At 32.6% G+C, this 18,139-nt stretch overlaps 1 long non-coding RNA gene and 1 pseudogene across 1 annotated transcript; one reads left to right on the forward strand and one right to left on the reverse strand.

The window, feature by feature from the left end:
• The first annotated feature begins 1,021 nt into the window (after positions 1-1,021).
• Positions 1,022-2,361, forward strand: LOC121208442 (uncharacterized). The gene is made up of 2 exons (XR_005903483.1): positions 1,022-1,700; positions 1,864-2,361. It is a non-coding gene; the product is annotated as an uncharacterized lncRNA (long non-coding RNA).
• Positions 2,362-4,771: 2,410 nt separating this feature from the next.
• Positions 4,772-6,245, reverse strand: LOC107896710 (transcription termination factor MTERF6, chloroplastic/mitochondrial-like; annotated as a pseudogene).
• Between the last annotated feature and the right edge of the window lie 11,894 nt (positions 6,246-18,139).

Genomic DNA, 18,139 nt, shown 5'->3' on the forward strand with positions numbered 1-18,139 from the left:
ACTCTAAGTAAACCAATAGTTCAAGAAGAGTAAAAAAATCATGTTGGTTGAAAATTGAGAAACAAGTAAGGCTGATTAGTCGAGAACATAGATTTAATTTACAATATTTATTGCTATATATAACAAATGCTTAGATTTTAAAAATTTTAAATATTAATAGTGATGAACAAACTGGCGTTGGAATGAACGAAAGAAAAAAAAGAAAGAAATAGATAGATAGATGGATGAATGAATGGTCCTTTTAGATAGATGGTGCATTAATATACAGTTAATGTAAAAATAATGATAGAGATAGATTAGATATTTTAACAAAATTATAGTATGAAATAAAAAGAAAACTAAATACACTACACAAAAAGTAAACGCCAACCCAAAAGATCCCGAAGTAAAGTGAAGATACTGAGATAAGATGAATGAAAACCGCGTTAAAGCAAAGAAAATAGCACACTGGAAGTGAGAAATAAAAGAAGTAAATGCCTCAAATTTTTGTTATTGGGCTCAAATGGATAAATTAGCTGGCTTATGGAAAGTGAATATGGTTTTATTGATATGGGCTAATACTAAAAGTAGAAAAAAAAAACAAAAAGCCTAGAATTTTTAGAGTAATAAATAAAATTGGTTGGGCCATCATAGAACTGATTAAATTGAAAATTAATAATCTAATCGATTTTACACCCAGTTTGATTTTAAAAACATTGCATTGTTTATATAGGTATATGTCATTTAAAAATATTTAATTTTAATGGGAGTTTAAATTTTAAATGTTTGTTTATAATAGACACACTTTCAGTTATTTCAATTAATGGATATTTTAAGTTTATTTTGTATAAAAATAAAATTTATTTTGGTTTATTCACATCCTAATTCTTGTAAACTCACTAAGTTTTAAAGAAGATCAATTGGAAATATTCATGCTTAAATCGCATTGCATATAATTTTCATGCTACAAATCCATACTTTATTCCTGTCATGTACTTATGTTAATATACACAATTGGAGATGAATTTAACAAAAGTGTTTTTTTTTTTTTTGTTTTGAAAATATGAATTTAACAAAAGTTGAATTTGGTTTTATGTTAACATAATTGATAAACAAGATAATTCGGAATACTTTTAGTTATGATAATAAATTTTTGAACTCATAAGGTTATATTATAACATGTAATTATACGATGATACTTGTATATGTGTGAGGTCCAAACGAGAGGTTTTTGAATAATATGGATGTCATATAATAAACGAGAGATTTCGAAAACCCAACTCCTCCACAAAGATTAAAGTCTGTAAGCATACTCTCGTTTCAGCCATGACTGCCACCTTTAAGCATTCAGAAAACAGGCCTCAGCACCGTCTCTCAGTACAGATTTCGGCGATCTTCCTCAACTTGTGGTTCTGCAAAGTCTGGCACACCTCCAGTAAGGTAAGTATCCCTTCCCCTTTTCAGACCTTCTGTTGCCAAATAATGTGTCGTTTCATTCCCCTTTCTTGAAACATGCTTAAACATGCGTTGCATGAAAATCTGACTAAGGGATTTTGACTCTTCAATGTATGCACTAATAACTGATCCATCTCTTATTTAGTATCCAGAAGTCTTTTAACCACTGAGCGCCTCCCCTTCAATTATAGCCTCTTGGAGCTTCAGATCTAGCCCCATCCAAACTGCTTGAAGGCATGTGAGGGCTTCTGCCGCAAACTCAGTAGGTATGTACTTTATTCTGTATTATTGAGGATACCAGGGTATCTCCTACTTGATTCATGATAATAATCCCTGTGCATGAACACATAAAGTGCTTTTGAAATGATGCATCATAGTTAATATTAAAGGATCCGTCTCCCGGAGGACTCCATCTCACCTCTTCTCCAGTTATGTTTGCAGACAACCTGTCTTTAGAGCGTCGAGCTCACCAATGTATGCACCTACTTTATCAACTACCTCTTGTGATGTTTGTGCGATTCCGTCATGGATCGATCTATTCCCTGATGCCCACAAAAACCACATAGCACACTATTACCCTACAGATTTGATTAGAGGATTTTGAAAACAAATTTGTTATCCAGTCTTGGAAATTATAATCTGATACTTCTTGCGGCTACTAGACATTTAACTTCCGCCATATTTCTTCTGCTATAAGGCATTCTCAGAACAACTGCTCTATCGTTTCTGAATCGCTCGAATATCTCGGACAGATCGGGGACCCCATCAAGAGTCCGTTATACAAATTATAGAAATTAAGGATAAATTTACGAAATATTCGCCAATTTGTAATTTTAATCTTTTCTGGCGGATTTAGCCTCCATAATTTCTTGTAAAAAAGACTGTAAGAGCTTTGATATTCAGTAGACTTTCTAGGGATTCCTGCTGTAATAACATCCTATACCCACTTTTAACCGAGTACTCACCGGTCGCCTCTCCCTGCCAAGCTATCATATCTTCCAGCAAGTTTGAAGCTAAGGGAATACACTGAATTTGTTGAGCTTCTTCCACATTAAAAATTCTGGTAATCAGTTGAGAATTCCACCTTCTAGCTTGATGATCAATTAACTCTATTGATTGATTATATCCTACCGTTCCTTAATCCAGGCACCCACCCATCAGCCCAAATATCAATTCTAACACCGTTCCCTACCCGCCAATAAAGACCCGCCTGAAATAAACCTTTCGTTGCCCATATGTTTTTTCAGGTATAAGATGGGTAAGCACCTAAACTTGAACTTAAGAAATCACAATCCGGAAAATATTTAGCTTTCAACTAACAAGCCAATAATGAATCTGGATTATGCAGCAATCGCCGCCCCTGTTTTGCAGTAAGTGCAATATTAAACTTTGCTAGGCTCCTAAAACCTAACCCCCCATTCTCCTTAAGCTCACACATCTTTGACCACTCATACCGATGAATTCCTCTCCTTCCCCCATATTTCTGCCACCAGAATCGGCTTATTATACTTTCCAAATCCAAACATCATGATTTCGGCCATTAATAACAGAACATTGCATAAGTGGGAATAGCTTGTAACACGCTTTTAATAAAAAGCTCCTTACCACCTTGAGACAATGGTTTTACGCACCAATTATTAATACGACAAGCCATACGATCCTTCAATAATTAGAACGATTTCTTTTTATTGTACCCTACCATATTTGGTAAGCCTAAGTATTTTTTACGAATCTTGAGACATCCGAACACCTAAGCACTCCGAAATCTGCTCCCTGGTCCTTGTATGGACATTGGAGCTATAAAACATAACAGACTCAAAATTAACACACTGTCCCAACGAATCTTCGTACTCTTGGAAAATATGTTTCATAACCATAGCACTCTCCCTCATAGCTTCTCCAAAGAGGATACAGTCATCTATAAAGAGCAAATGCGATACTACGGAGTTTAAGCACTTTTAACTTTTGACTTTCGCGTTTAGAATCTTAAATTATCAAAATATTTATATATATTAACTACTTAAAATATATTTTAAAATTTAAATTAATATATTAACTATTTAAAATTTAGATTTACTTATATTTTATCTTTATATTAAATTATTTAAATATCAACTTTTTGAAGATCAAAATATAATTTATTATTATATTTTAATTTTTTTAAATATTTCATGTATCATTAAATTTACAAATAATTTATTAATTACTAAAAATATTTAAAATGTATATTTTATGTGTAATTATATTAAATTATTTAAATATTATCTAAATTATTTTTTTTTAATTTTCAACATCTTGTCTAAAATAGAATTTTTGCCTGAAATTAAGAAATTACTCTTTTTCACAATACTTTCCAAAAGCAATTTAGTTTTTAAAATTAAATTTTTCAAAAGCAACCACAACAACAACAATGTTAGTCCCTAAAATTACACAACTTTTTTAACATCCATCTTAAAAACAGAAATACCTTCTTCAAAATTGGAAAGATAAAAACCACAATATTCAAGATGTTGATGTACATCTAATTTATATAAATCTTGATGAATTAAATTTTACATTTGACATATTACGGTTTTAGCAGAAACCACATAGATTGGTTTTCATTCCCGATTATCCGATAATTTTTAAGCTAATCTCTTTCAATATTTCCAGGCATCAATCTCTGTTTCAGGTTCACTTTTACAAGCTTGAATAACTGACAAGACAAAAAGAGTGTTACATCATTGTGTTCATGAATTCAAACTTAGCAATGGGCTTATTAACTAGGCACAAACCAAATACAACTTATAGTCCTATGAAAGGTTTAACAAAAACAACCTTTTGAAGAATTCAATCCCATTTCCTGAATGTTTCGGGCAGCTAATGAAGATTAAGGGGATTCGAACACCAGCCCTGTTAGATGTCACATTTTAATGGTAACTACATGAATCAATTGAGTTAAGCTTCTTATTGTCCTATGCTGTCCTAAGTTTTAACAATATATTTCTTGATTTTGTTTCCAAGAAACCTCCTAAAAGCTAGGCACCTTTACTCAACTACTCCCATGACCACTTAACACTCTCTCCGGTGCAGATTTACCGATTGCCATCGAACCAGACAACAACAATAGAAACCACGTAAACCTTGAAAGATCTAATCACCCTATGCTACAATCAAAACTACAGTCACAAAGGTGTGTACCAAAACAACAGGTGTTTTGACCTACATAACTTGAAGCAAACAACAAACAAGAAGTAGAAGATGCATGAAACTGAACATCATTTCGAGCTAAAATCCTTATCACACAAACATAATAAACTAAGAGACTGGTAAGCTCCGCAAATGAAGACTCATTTCGTAGTTGCACTTTGAGCAATATAAATATTAAACCATGAAAAACAGTCAATGCGTAGAGTTAAGTTCAAACTCGGAAAAGTTTGAGATGAAAGAATTCAATTCGATTAAGAAACGTCAGCTCGAATTAAAATGTAATGTATCTATAAATAGCCTGATCTATATGTACCTCCGACCGCAAGATTCGTTTTTTCTTTGTACAATGATAACAGCTCCGCAGCTTTGTCTTCATATCGGTTAACAAACCTCTCCACAAAAACCATTTCAGAAGTGTTGAACAATGCAGACAATCCAAAGCTCTTAATCAAACCTTGGGATAACAAATCTTGAGCAAACAAACCCCTTGGAACAATCCGTTTCTCCAAGCTCCGAGCCAAAAGAAACGGTTGATCGGCAAGGAGCGAAGACTCGAACCCCATTTCGTTCACAAGAAAATCCATAATCCCCGCAATCTTCTCCTCCAACACAATACCCGGATACCGTCTAAAAGCTTCCCAAATCTCCTTTTCAGACCAACCCCACTTCTTATAAACTTCAAACTTCCTCTCTATTGCAGGTTTGCTAATTTTCCTAAACACAACCACAGCAAAAAGAAACTTAGGCAACAAAGGATCGAACCCCATTTCCTTCACTTCCTTCACAATCTCCTTGAACGTATCAGGGTTTACTACAAATGACCTAGGGTGACAAATAAACATTGATATGATGTTTGACTCAGGCATTCCATTATCTCTCAAAAAACTTATATTAGGTAACATATAAACATCAAGTGGGCATGAGGTAAGAAATGGGTAACGTTTTATAGCTTGAACAGCATTGTAGATTGTAGCAGATTACTAAGTTGATTGAAACAAGGGATAATTTTTTTCTCTAAGCTACGAGTTAAAACTTTAGGGTTATAAAATAGGATTTTGATAAGTTCAGGGCTTGAAACACCTCTGGATTGGAAGAATTGGAGTTTGGGCAAAAGGGTTTTCTCGGCATTGGAGTAGAGCAAACCAGGCCGAACTTTGATGATTTTTTCGATTTGGGTTTTCGAGAAACCATGTTTCTGCAAGAACTCAAGAACCGAATCGGGCTTTTCTGGGGTTTTGAAAAGGAGATACTTATCAGCCGCCATTGCTGATTCGGGTGAGAACCCGAGTTTGTCTTTGAGGTAAGCGACTACAAAAGATTGGGATGGGTCTGAAGAGGATTTTGAGATGAATCTAACAGTGAGGGATATCAATGGCCTCGACCAGGAATTGTTCATAACATCGTGTGAAAGTCTACTGAAAACACTAGGATTGAACATTTTAGGAGTGGAAATGGATTGAACTACTCACCCTGGAAACTGAAAAGCTTTCAAATTTGAAAAGAAGCTCAAGGCAAACGGGAGACGAGTTTGGACTTGATAGCTAAAACTAGACGCTTTTCCTTCAGGTTCATTGAAACCCAGAGCTTGGAACTCTTCAATTTCCCTGTTATTTCCATCGCAGAGTTACATTTATGTAGCTAAATCACTAATTATCATTTATTATTTTATTAATGGATAATTATAAGATCCTCAATTTAAATAATAAAATAAAATATACTATTAATCATTTAATTATTAGTAAATTTTAACTACAATATTTTTTAATTTCGTTACTAATATTATCATTTGATTTTACAATGGTAACCGTCTCTTTAATAGTTAATAGAAACGACGAAATTATTGGTTCACAAACATATTTAGTCCTCGTGATTTATAAATTTTAAAATTAGTTTTAATTCTTAATAATTTACTGAATTTAATTTTTGAAATTAAAACTCAGATTGAAAAAATCTAAAATTTTCAAAATCCCACCAATAAGTTTCCCGCATTTCTTTCCATTCCAAATAAAATTTTAACCAGAAGGATTAAAACTCCACTTCTTCGTTTCTTTCACTTCTTTCAATTTTAAGTACTTACAAAAACCCAATTTCTCAAGAACATTGTGAATCCTCGGTCGCGTTGTGTTTTTGGTGGTTTAAAGATTGGGATATCAATTATGTATTCTACTGAGAGACGGAACAACGTGATCTGAGAGATTGAATCTTCTTCACAATGTCAAGTTGAATCTCCCATGTTTGAAGTTTTTTTTTTTTTGGTAGTTGAAGAATAAATTAAATCTTCACTGAAATAATTGGTGGGTTTTCATGGAGGAGTTTTCTATGCTTTTTTCTCTTTTTTGCTGTTGAAAAGTAAATTGAAGCTTTGTACGATGGGTGGGTTTTTTAGGAAGGTTTTTATGAGTTCTTGAGAATAATCTAAAATTTTAACTTGAAGTACTAAATTTTAATATGATTCCAGCGAGATTAATTGACGGGTTTCAATTTTTTATTCTAAGTTTTTAGTTTGCACTAAATATGTTTCCATCCAGAATCATTTCAAATCCAAATTTCCATCTGTTTCTTTTTTTCTTTTTCTTACTTACTCTTCGATTTCGTTCTTTCAAATCCACAGCAGTTATGTTACTCAATGAGATGAACAAAGGGGGAAAATGATGGTTGGGTGGTGGAGAATGAGAAGGATGGGAAGAGTTTTCTGTTTCTTGGGGAAGTTTCAATTTGGAGTTCTTCTAGTAGGGTGTCTACGTTTTATGAGTTGTTTAACTGAAGTAAAAAGTGAAAATTAATACTTTTGATAGTAACAGTGATATAACATTTTAGGATGAGACATGTCAAGGTAATTAATGACCAATTATTATGTGTTTTCTTGTGGTCTTCAATTAATCAAGTCCGTTCTTAATATTTTGGGGGTTCTAGGTAAAATAATAAAATAATATTTTAGGTTTCTTAAAAATTGGAGAAAAATTTCTTTAGGTCCCTTAAAAGTTAAATAAAAAAAATTTTGGGCCCTTCAAAGCTAAAAAATAATAATTTTTGAACCTCTTAAAAATTAGAAAATAATATTTTAGACCCCTCTCAGCTTTGAGTATTGGGCGACTGCACCTCTAAACGACCCCAGAGATGGGCCTGCATATAGTCTTAGCAATGGTGCATGGTTTTAATAGTTTGTTAGGCTAAATTTTGTTAGCTAACTATATAGGTTTGCGGTGTCGTTGGTTTCATTAGAAGACACATGTTAAGCTCTTTATGGATACTCTGTGAGATTCACAAATTAGAATATAAGGTCTATGAGGTTTGCTACATAGGGTATAACAATTACCCCAAGCGAATAAAGGTTATAAAGTAACATTAGCAAATTTATTGGGAAGTTCATAGTACGGGTGTAAATAATGAGGGTCTAGGTGGTTAACTTGAGGTTTGTGGTGAAGTATGACATTTTGTATTAGTGTTTTTATTTTGCATATAAGTATTTTAAAATTTGAATTTTAAATTTTTAAATAATTGAAATTTTTAAATTAATTAAATTGTAGTAAAATAAATTATTCTTTTATGCACATTCATTTAAATTTAATGATAAAATTTACGAAATATTTGATATCTTGCGGTGCATTTATTGGGTTCCTAGTGTAATTGTCATTAATTTTTATATTCTAATACATGTGTTATGTTTCTAGGTATAGAAAATAATGCGTGTGGGCACGTGATAACTTACTTGATAAGGTTTCAAAGTAATTGAAGACTTTCGTTTTAACTTATAAATATGGATAAAAATGTGGAATTTTAGCATCATCTTTTTCCTACTTCTCTAATTTCTGCAATTTGCATCTGCTATCGCTTATCTTTTATCGTCTATTTGCCCAAGTATTTTCCTAGTGCAATTATTACTGGTAGGTCTCATTTGTCTTTTCTTTTTCTATACCATTATTAGCTTTATTTTATCTTTATTGAAACACGACTCTTGAGAACTACTAGAATGTAGAGTTTGTGTTCTACATCACTAGAGGAGATGTGGAAACTACTAGAATGTAGAGGAATCACTTGCTTCAACAATTTCAAGTATAAATTTAAGACTATGACAAGGAGACACTATTTGAGTGAAATGGAAAACCACAAAAGAAAGAATACTTAGTTTTTACTACCCTTGTATGTATTTTAAGCAGGGTTTCATTTGCCCCTACATCCTTTTTTTTTCAAAATTTTGAATTCCTATAGAGTGGCTCATAGACAATTGATGGATTCTTCCTCGTGGATTTTAATGGCTTATATTTTGGATTGCCACTTACATGGAGACGAAGCTATTGTGAATGTATTTAGGAGCATATACATAGTAAATCCTACCAGTAAAGCTAATCATAAGGGGTTTATGATGTTTACTACTCGAAAGGGACAAAAGGCCATCGTTAATAATACCACTAGTAACCCGCGTTTGATGCGAGATAAATACATCAAGATCAAACAAAGTTCTGGTGGTGAGTTCCCTTCCCTTTCGCTTGGATGAAACCTTCCAATGAGAGAAGCACTTAGGATCCCCTTTCATTGAACCAAGTAGAGGAGGCTCAATTGAAAAGGTTGTAAATAAGTTCACCTATAAGATATGAACAAGTGCACAACCTAAGGAATGTGTGGTAATTTTTCTGATGGAAAAAAGTCCCAACAATTTCGATCATGTGAACTTCAATACTCTTAATGAAAATCAATTTGTTGGAATGAAGTCCTGTATTGAAGCTTGGCCCCATTGGAATAACAAGATAATAGCAGAGATTCTTTTGGGATTATGTGAAGAGCCTAAGGATTGGCTTTCTTCCCATGTTCATTGTCTCGAGTGAAAATGAGATTATAAAAGTAGCAAAAGAGAAAGTAATAGTGCTTGTAGCAATCCGTTTTTCAGTGGTGTCAAAAATAGTGGTTTCGGGGTCACAAATTCGACGAGTGAATTTGTAAATATTATTATTTAATATTTATGAGTCAAATATAGTATTTTAATAAATTTTGATTTGATAATTTATGTTATTTGAATGAATAGCTAAGTTCAAATGGTTAGTCCCTTAATCAAGTGGTTTAAAAAAAAGAAGTATCGGAATCTTATTTCTATGTGTGAACTTCAATACTCTTAATGAAAATCAATTTGTTGGAGTGAAGTCGCGTATTGAAGCTTGGCCCCGTGGGAATAACAACATAATAGCGGAGATTCTTTTGGGATTATGTGAAGAGCCTAAGGATTGGCTTTCTTCCCATGTTCATTGTCTGGAGTGAAAATGAGATTATAAAAGTAGCAAAGGAGAAACAACAGTGCTTGTAACAACCCGTTTTTCAGTAGTGTCAAAAATAGTGGTTTCAAGGCCACAAATTCGACAAGTGAATTCGTAAATATTATTATTTAATATTTTTTATTAAATATTTTGAAGTGGTTATATAGTTGTATTAAGATTTTGGTTAAGAAATGTTAGCGTTTAAATAGTTAATTAGGTAAAAAAGACTAATTTAAAAAATATGTAAAAGTTCATTTCTATTAGTAAAAAGGATCAAATGATATGAAATCTCAAATTAATGGACTTAACGAGTAATAATACCATATCTTAAGTTGGTGAATGTCTATGGATTGGTTTTTTGTGTAATTTTGGTGTTTTTAAAACGTTAAAATTGTAAATAGGTAAATAGAAAAATTAAAATTAAAATAAAAGATGATAAAATAATATCATAATCTTTTTCCTTTTATTTTTGTTGCAAAACCGAATAGCGATGGGTAAGGGAGAAGCAAGTTTGGTCCAAGCTTAAATTCATAGCATGTATGGTATATTTCTCCGTTTTTAGTAATTTTTATGTTTTTGAACTCGTATTAGCTTAATTTAGCTAGTTCAGAGATCAATTTGTAAAGTTGTTAAAATTTTAGGGACTTGCCATGAATGATTTTAACGTGTTTTTGAATTTAGTTGGTGAACTATTAAAGTTAGTAACTAGATATATAATGACCCTATAGTCAGGGGTGTTGGAAAGTACATTCTCGGGACTCTATTCCCGTGAATTGGACTCGTAAATATTTATATCGTAAATATTTTTAATAAATATTTACGAAAAATATTTACGAAGTTAGTTGTGTAGTTAATTAGATCTTGGTTAAATGAATTTGCATGAATTAAAAGTTAATAAGTATAAGGACTAAATCGCGTATAAGGTAAAAGTTGAATTATGATTTAAAAATAATTAAAGGGATTAAAGAATCAATTATACATTTGTTTCTTTAAGTGTAATGATGATTATATATATTTATATGTTAACTTATTATTATATGTACATGTTATATGTTTTAATTAAATGAAATAAAATTTATATGTATTAGTTATAAAATAATAATTATAATTATAATAATAGAATAGTAAGTGGAAGCATGCAAAATTAAGAGAAAAAGAAGAAAGAAAAAAATAAAGAAAGAAATGAAGGCGAACGCACGAACATAAAGGTTCAAAACTTTTCAAGTTTAATTGGTTAGTCAATTTAGTCTCCTTTCTTGTCATTTTTATATTTTTGGAATCCAAGTGTTTAGTATTACTCGACCCATGTTGAAATTTTAGCATTGATTAAGATTTTAAATGTTATTAATGTTGAATAGTTTTAGTATTAGGGATTAAATTGATAAATTTGTAAGCTAGAAATAGAAAAGGATTAAATTGTAGAATAAATTGTAAATTTTGGGTAATATGGATAAATTGTGAAATTTTTGAAATTTAGGGGTTTAATTGAAAATAGGAAGCTAAATTTAGCTTAAAATGAAATTAGTATAAAATATAGGACTAAATATGAAGAATAAAATTAGTTTCGGTTTAGGGACTAAATTGGAATTTAAACCAATATTGAATAAAAATTAAAATATTCAATGTGAAATTGAATTGTATTGTATTGATGTATTTTAATTGTTTTAATTCCGTAGCTAACGTCGTACTGGAATCCTCGACTAAAAATGGGAAGGATAAAATCGACGTCAAATAGCTCGGAATCCACGGTTTGTATTCCTATAATCTGAACCTAGTTGTTAATTGTTGTATTTTGATTTAATGCATATGGTAAGTGATTGAGGTGAGTATTTTGGCACTTTGATAGTGAATTGAAATTATAGTTGATTAAAATGGATTGAATTGGTATATACATTATAAATGTATTGATTATTTGAATTGAAATGAATATATGTGTAAATGTGATAATGTGCAAATATGATAATTGGATATTGGTTATATTTGAAAAGTGAAATAACTGTATCAGGCTGAGTCGAATATAAATGGCATACCATAGGATAGGAAAAGTTTAGAGATTTCTTTGACTTCTAGTCGATGAGGAACTAGGTGCCAATTTGCTTTAGTTTAACTGATGAGACACTGGGTGTAACACCCTTAACCCGTATCCGTCGTCAGACTAGGGTTAAGAGGCATTACCGGACATATCGAAACGTTTAACGTTCATTTCACAGTCATCGTAGCATCATAGTCATACATCAATACAGAGTCTCTTACATAAGTCAACGAGACCTTAAACATGCTTTAGAAAGGGGTCGGGACTAAACCGAATGCATACAAAATTTTTCGAAACTTAGACATTTTTCAAAGTTATACAGGTCACACGCCCATGTGAACAGACCGTGTGCCTCACACGGCATTAGACACGTCCGTGTGTCTAGACCATGGCAAAACAGGGCATACATACTGACTTTACAACACGACCACAAGACACGCCCGTTTGCCTTGGCCATGGTCGAAACTGACGTGGGTTACTCGACCGATCACACGCCCATGTGTCTAGCTCGTGTACCCTTCGAAATGGCCACACATGCCCATGTGCCAAGGATGTGTACCTCAAATGGCCACCAGACACGCTTGTGTGTCTAGGTCGTGCTCAAGACTGACTTGTATAACTAAGTTACAGCAGACACATGATCGAGACATACGCCCATGTGCTCAACCGTGTGGGATGAAATTGGGCTTGGTTTAAGCCACATTTCCCACCTATCTCAAGCACATCAAAACCACAACATTTTTCATCATTTATAGGCAACCAATCAACCATTTCATACATAATCCATAACATCCAAATACTATCCAATTCACTACTCAATTCCACAACCTAAATATACCAAATCAATATACCAAAATCATTACAATTTATATGAGTTTCAAATGTATAAACTCATCATCTTATCACAATTTCATACCATAAAATTTATCATTTCAACATTTCATAATCAAACCATCACATAAGCAATACTTACATCATATAACCTATTTAACAAACACACCATTTAGGCCAACTTAAAAGGCCATACATATCAACTACTACAAGCTAAAACTCATGGCTAATATTCACATCACAAAACATACCAAAATGACACTAGCCTATACATGCCATATACCATATATACATCTCTCAGAATGGTACCAAAATAGATGTCCGATAGTGTGATTTATGTCGATGATGATCCCCAAATTTGAGCTAGCTCTATAACACTGTAAAACAGAGAACATTTCACACAGTAAGCTTTAAAAGCTTAGTAAGTTCGTACCAAATATAATCAACAGTTTATATAATATTAAACATCATCTAATAATTACTTAGTAGTTCACAAATCATCTCTCAATTCTATTCCATCACACTTAACATGTTCATACAAGTTTATCAAGCTCCATACACATAGTATCATCTACCACATAGATATTATACATACCTGATCTTTTCCGTATTTATTCATTTCATTCTCACCTCCCATTCAAATACATTAAGTTATTCGGAAGTCTTTCCATGTTTTAAGAATTCGCACACTTAGTGCAGTAATGATTAGCCAAGCTATAAAGATATCGCACACTTAGTGTCATCTCAACTAACTGAAATTATCTCAGTATTGCACACTTAGTGCCTCATATAGCCAAAGCTATTTCAACTCGCACACTTAATGCTATTTATAGCCGAAGCTGTTTGAATCGCACACTTAGTGCCGAACATAGTCGATTTTTCATCATGTCCAAACCAAGCTCAAATATAGACAATTAATTTATTATAAAAACATTAAAACATAAATTGTATTATCATTTATCACGTACGAACTTACCTTGTACTCAGTATTGACGATTAGGATCGTTTACTCGATAATCTTCGATTTTCCTCGATTTAAATTCGAATTCCTCTTTTCTTGATCTATATGTATTCAAAATTAACCCTTTTATTCAAAAAAAATCATTCAATTCAATCCATATACACATATTTAGGGAATTTTACCAATTAGCCCTCACATTTTCACATTTTAACACTTTAGTCCATTTTTCATAAAAACACAAATTACACCAAATTTCCATACACACTTGCTTTGCCGAATATACATGGTGTTCATGTAAGCCCACACATTTCATTTATTTCACATTTTAATCCCTCAAAATCTCATTTTTACAGTTTTGCCCAAATTACTCAAATTCATCAAAAATTCAAAGACAAAACATGTTAACCCAACATCAAACTTCCATATACTATCATCAAACTTCATAAAACTTATAATATCAACAATGACACAACTCAAAATCATCAAAAAAATCAGAAATTGAGACATGGGCTTGATAGTTTACTAAGCAACGATCACAAAAACGTAGAAATTATCAAAAATGGAGCAAAACTCATACCTTAATCAAAATGAACAAGGGTCGAATATCAAAACCTAGCTTTGGCTTCTTCTTCTTTTAATTTTCGGCATGGATGAACACAAAAATGACTAATTTCATGCTTTTTTTTTATTAAAAACATAATAATTCATCATTTACTAATTTGCCCTTTATTAATTAGCATACAATTCATGTTAATTAAGGCTATTAATGTCCATTAAACATGTAAATGGAATATTAACCATATAAGGGCCTCTCAATTAAAGAGACATAGAAATTAAGCACTTTAACAAACAACAGGCAACTTTTACATTTTACGCGATTAGGTCCTCTTATAAAATTAAGCATACAATTGATAAAATTAACACATGAAACTTTCACACATGCTTAAACACATACTGTAAACACGAAAAATAATATTAAAATATTTTTTTGACTCAGATTTGTGGTACCGAAATCACTATTTTGACTAGGGTCTAAAACGGGCTATTACAATTCTCCCTCTTAGGGATTTTCGTCCCCGAAAATCTTACCAGTGAATAGGTTTGGATATTGTTTTCTCATAGCATCCTCGGGTTCCCACGTGGCTTATTCAACCCCATGCTGATGTCACAATACTTTCACTAATGTAATTTTTTTATTTCTCAACTTTTTTATCTCACGAGCTAAGATCTGTATCAGTTCTTCATCATAAGACATATCATAATGAATTTCAACCTCAGTCAGGGAAATGACATGCGAAGCATCTAATATGTATCTTCGTAGCATCAATACATGAAATATATTATGTATCTTTTCTAACTCAGACGGCAATGCTAGTCGATAAGCTACTGGTCCAATTCACTCGATAATCTCATACGGCCCGAAGAATCTTGGACTCAATTTGCTTTTTCTGCCGAACCGAAATACTTTCTTCCACGGGGATACTTTCAAAAACACTTTCTCATTGATATCAAATTCAATGTCTTTTGTTTTCAAATCTGCATACGATTTCTGACGATCCGTGGTTGCTTTCAGACTATCACGTATTACTCACTTTTTTTTTCTGTTTCTCTGATCAGATCAACCCCGTGAATCTTATTCTCACTAAGCTTTGTCCAGTACAATGGTGTTCGACATTTTTGACTATTTAAAGCCTCGTAAGGGGCCATTTTGATACTCGATTGAAAGCTATTATTATATGCAAATTCAATCAATGGCAAGTATCGTTCCTACGTACCTTCAAACTCAAAAATACAACATCTCAACATATCCTCAAGCATCTGAATAATCCGTTCAGATTGACCATCCATTTGTGGGTGAAAAGTAGTGCTAAAATGTAGTTTCGTACCTAATGCATCTTGCAGTTTCTTCTAAAACTGTGATGTGAACCTCAGATCTCTATCCGAAACAACAAAAATAGGTACTCCGTGCAATCTCACAATCTGAGAAATATACAGCTCAGTAAGCTTATCAAGTGAATAATCTGTACGAACCGGAATAAAATGAGCCGATTTAGTCAATCTATGAACAACAAGCCATATTGCATCATTCTTACTCGATGTCAGAGGTAAACCCGATACAAAATCATTCGTGATTTGTCCAATTTCCATTCAAGAATCATAATTGGTTAAAGTAACCCAAACAGAATCTGATGCTCAGCTTTAACTTGCTGACAAATTAAACATTTCGAAACAAATTCTGAGATATCTCGTTTCATACCATGCTACCAATAAAGCTATTTCAGATCATTATACATTTTAGTACTTCTTGGATGAACAGATAGACGACTGCTATGAGCTTCATTTAAAATCATCTGAATTAACTCTGGAATTCTCGGAACACAAATCCGACCTCGGAATCTCAAACAATCATTATCATCAACTCGGAAGTCTAAATCAGTATTCAAATCACATTGAGCTCGTTTTGCTAATAATTCATTACCAACCTTCTGAGCTTCGTAAATCTGCTGAATAAATAACGGTCTCGCTTTCAATTCAGCTAAAACCAAACCATCAAATATACACAACTAAGCATTCATAGCACATAATGTAAACAATGATTTCCAACTTAAAGCAGTAGCAACCACATTTGCTTTTCCTGAATGATAATCAATAACAAGCTCGTAGTCTTTTAACAGTTCTAGCCATCTTCTCTGTCGTGGATTCAAATCTTTCTGAGTCATCAGATATTTCAAACTCTTACGATCTGAATATAGATGACATTTCTCACCAAACAGATAGTGGTGCCAAATCTTCAACGCGAACACAATAGCTGCCAATTCCAGATCATGTGTCGGATAGTTCTTTTCATGCGGCTTTAACTGTCTCGGTGCATAAGCTATGACTTTGTCTTCCTACATCAAAACACAACCTAAACCATTCAAAGATGCATCGTTATAGATCACAATTTTTTTACCCGATTTTGGTTGTACTAACATTAGAGCTTCTGTCAATAGAGCTTTCAACTGATCAAATCTTTTCTGACACTTTTTTGACCATTCAAATTTTCACATATTTCTAAAGCAATTTTGTCAACGGAGTCGCAATTATAGAAAAGCCTTTTACAAACCGTCGGTAATAACCAGCAAGTCCAAGAAAACTGCGGACTTCAGAAACATTTCTCAGAGGTTTCTAATCCAAAATAGCGGAAATCTTGCTCGGATCAACTCGTATACCAGATGTTGATACAATATGGCCCAGAAAACCAACTTTGTGTAACCAGAACTCACATTTACTAAACTTCGTAGATAACTGCTTATCACGCAAAGTCTGTAGCACTATTCTCAAATATTCGATATGTTCGGTTTCATTATGTGAATATATCAAAATGTCATCAATGAATACAACAAAAAATTGATCTAAATACGGTCTAAAAATTCTGTTCATCAAATCCATAAAAACAACAGGTGCATTTGTTAATCCGAAAGGCATAACTAAAAACTCATAGTGGTCATACCTCATTCGAAAAGTAATTTTCGGAATATCTGAATCTTTTACTTATAACTGATAATATCCCGATCTGAGATCTATCTTTGAAAACACGGTATCTCCTTTCAGCTGATCAAATAAATCATCAATTCGAGACAGTGGATATTTGTTCTTGATAGTCACTTTGCTCAACTGACGATAATTAATACATATTCTCACCATACCTCTTTCTTTTTCATACAGAACAAGAGCACCCTAAAGTGAGAAACTCAGTCATGCAAATCCTCTATTGGAAGCTTGTTGGATTGGAAGCTCAACGGAGATCACTCATACTATCCATCGGCCCATGTCGGTACAATATGGTAAATCAATTATGGTTGTAATGGCATGTAAATGTTATATTGGCCATATTGGCATGTAAATGTAAATGATGCTTGTAATCTAGCCATTGGAATGGCTAGTAATGATTTATTTTAATATACTTGTAATGTGATGCTATGGTAGCTATATATATATGTTAAGTAGTTGATCAAATCATGTTTAACACATGGATTGAACTAAGGTAAGATTGTAAACATGTATGCATGCAATGATATGCCATGTTAAATGATGGAAATTGATTAATTTGAATGCTTGAAATGGTTGGAATGTGTTTGGTATGACTTAGTGCAGGAAAATGGTAAATTTGGGTGACAAATGAGGCTAGGAAATGGCTTTATTTTGTCTACACGGGCAGACACACGAGCGTGTGTAATAGCCCAAATTTCAGTGATGTCAGAAATAGTGATTCGAGACCACCAAATCCTAAAAATGAACTCGTAGATTATATTATTTAATATTTATGAGCCAAATGTAGCTTTTAAAAGATTTTTGAAATAGTAAATTGTGTTTTATAAAGATTTATTTGGTCAAGAAATTGAGAAAAAAAGTATCGAGATCTTGGTGTTATAAACCGAGCCATAAATATTTTTATAAATATTT

Source organism: Gossypium hirsutum, chromosome A10 (genome assembly GCF_007990345.1).
Source record: "Gossypium hirsutum isolate 1008001.06 chromosome A10, Gossypium_hirsutum_v2.1, whole genome shotgun sequence".
Classification (NCBI taxonomy): domain Eukaryota; kingdom Viridiplantae; phylum Streptophyta; class Magnoliopsida; order Malvales; family Malvaceae; genus Gossypium; species Gossypium hirsutum.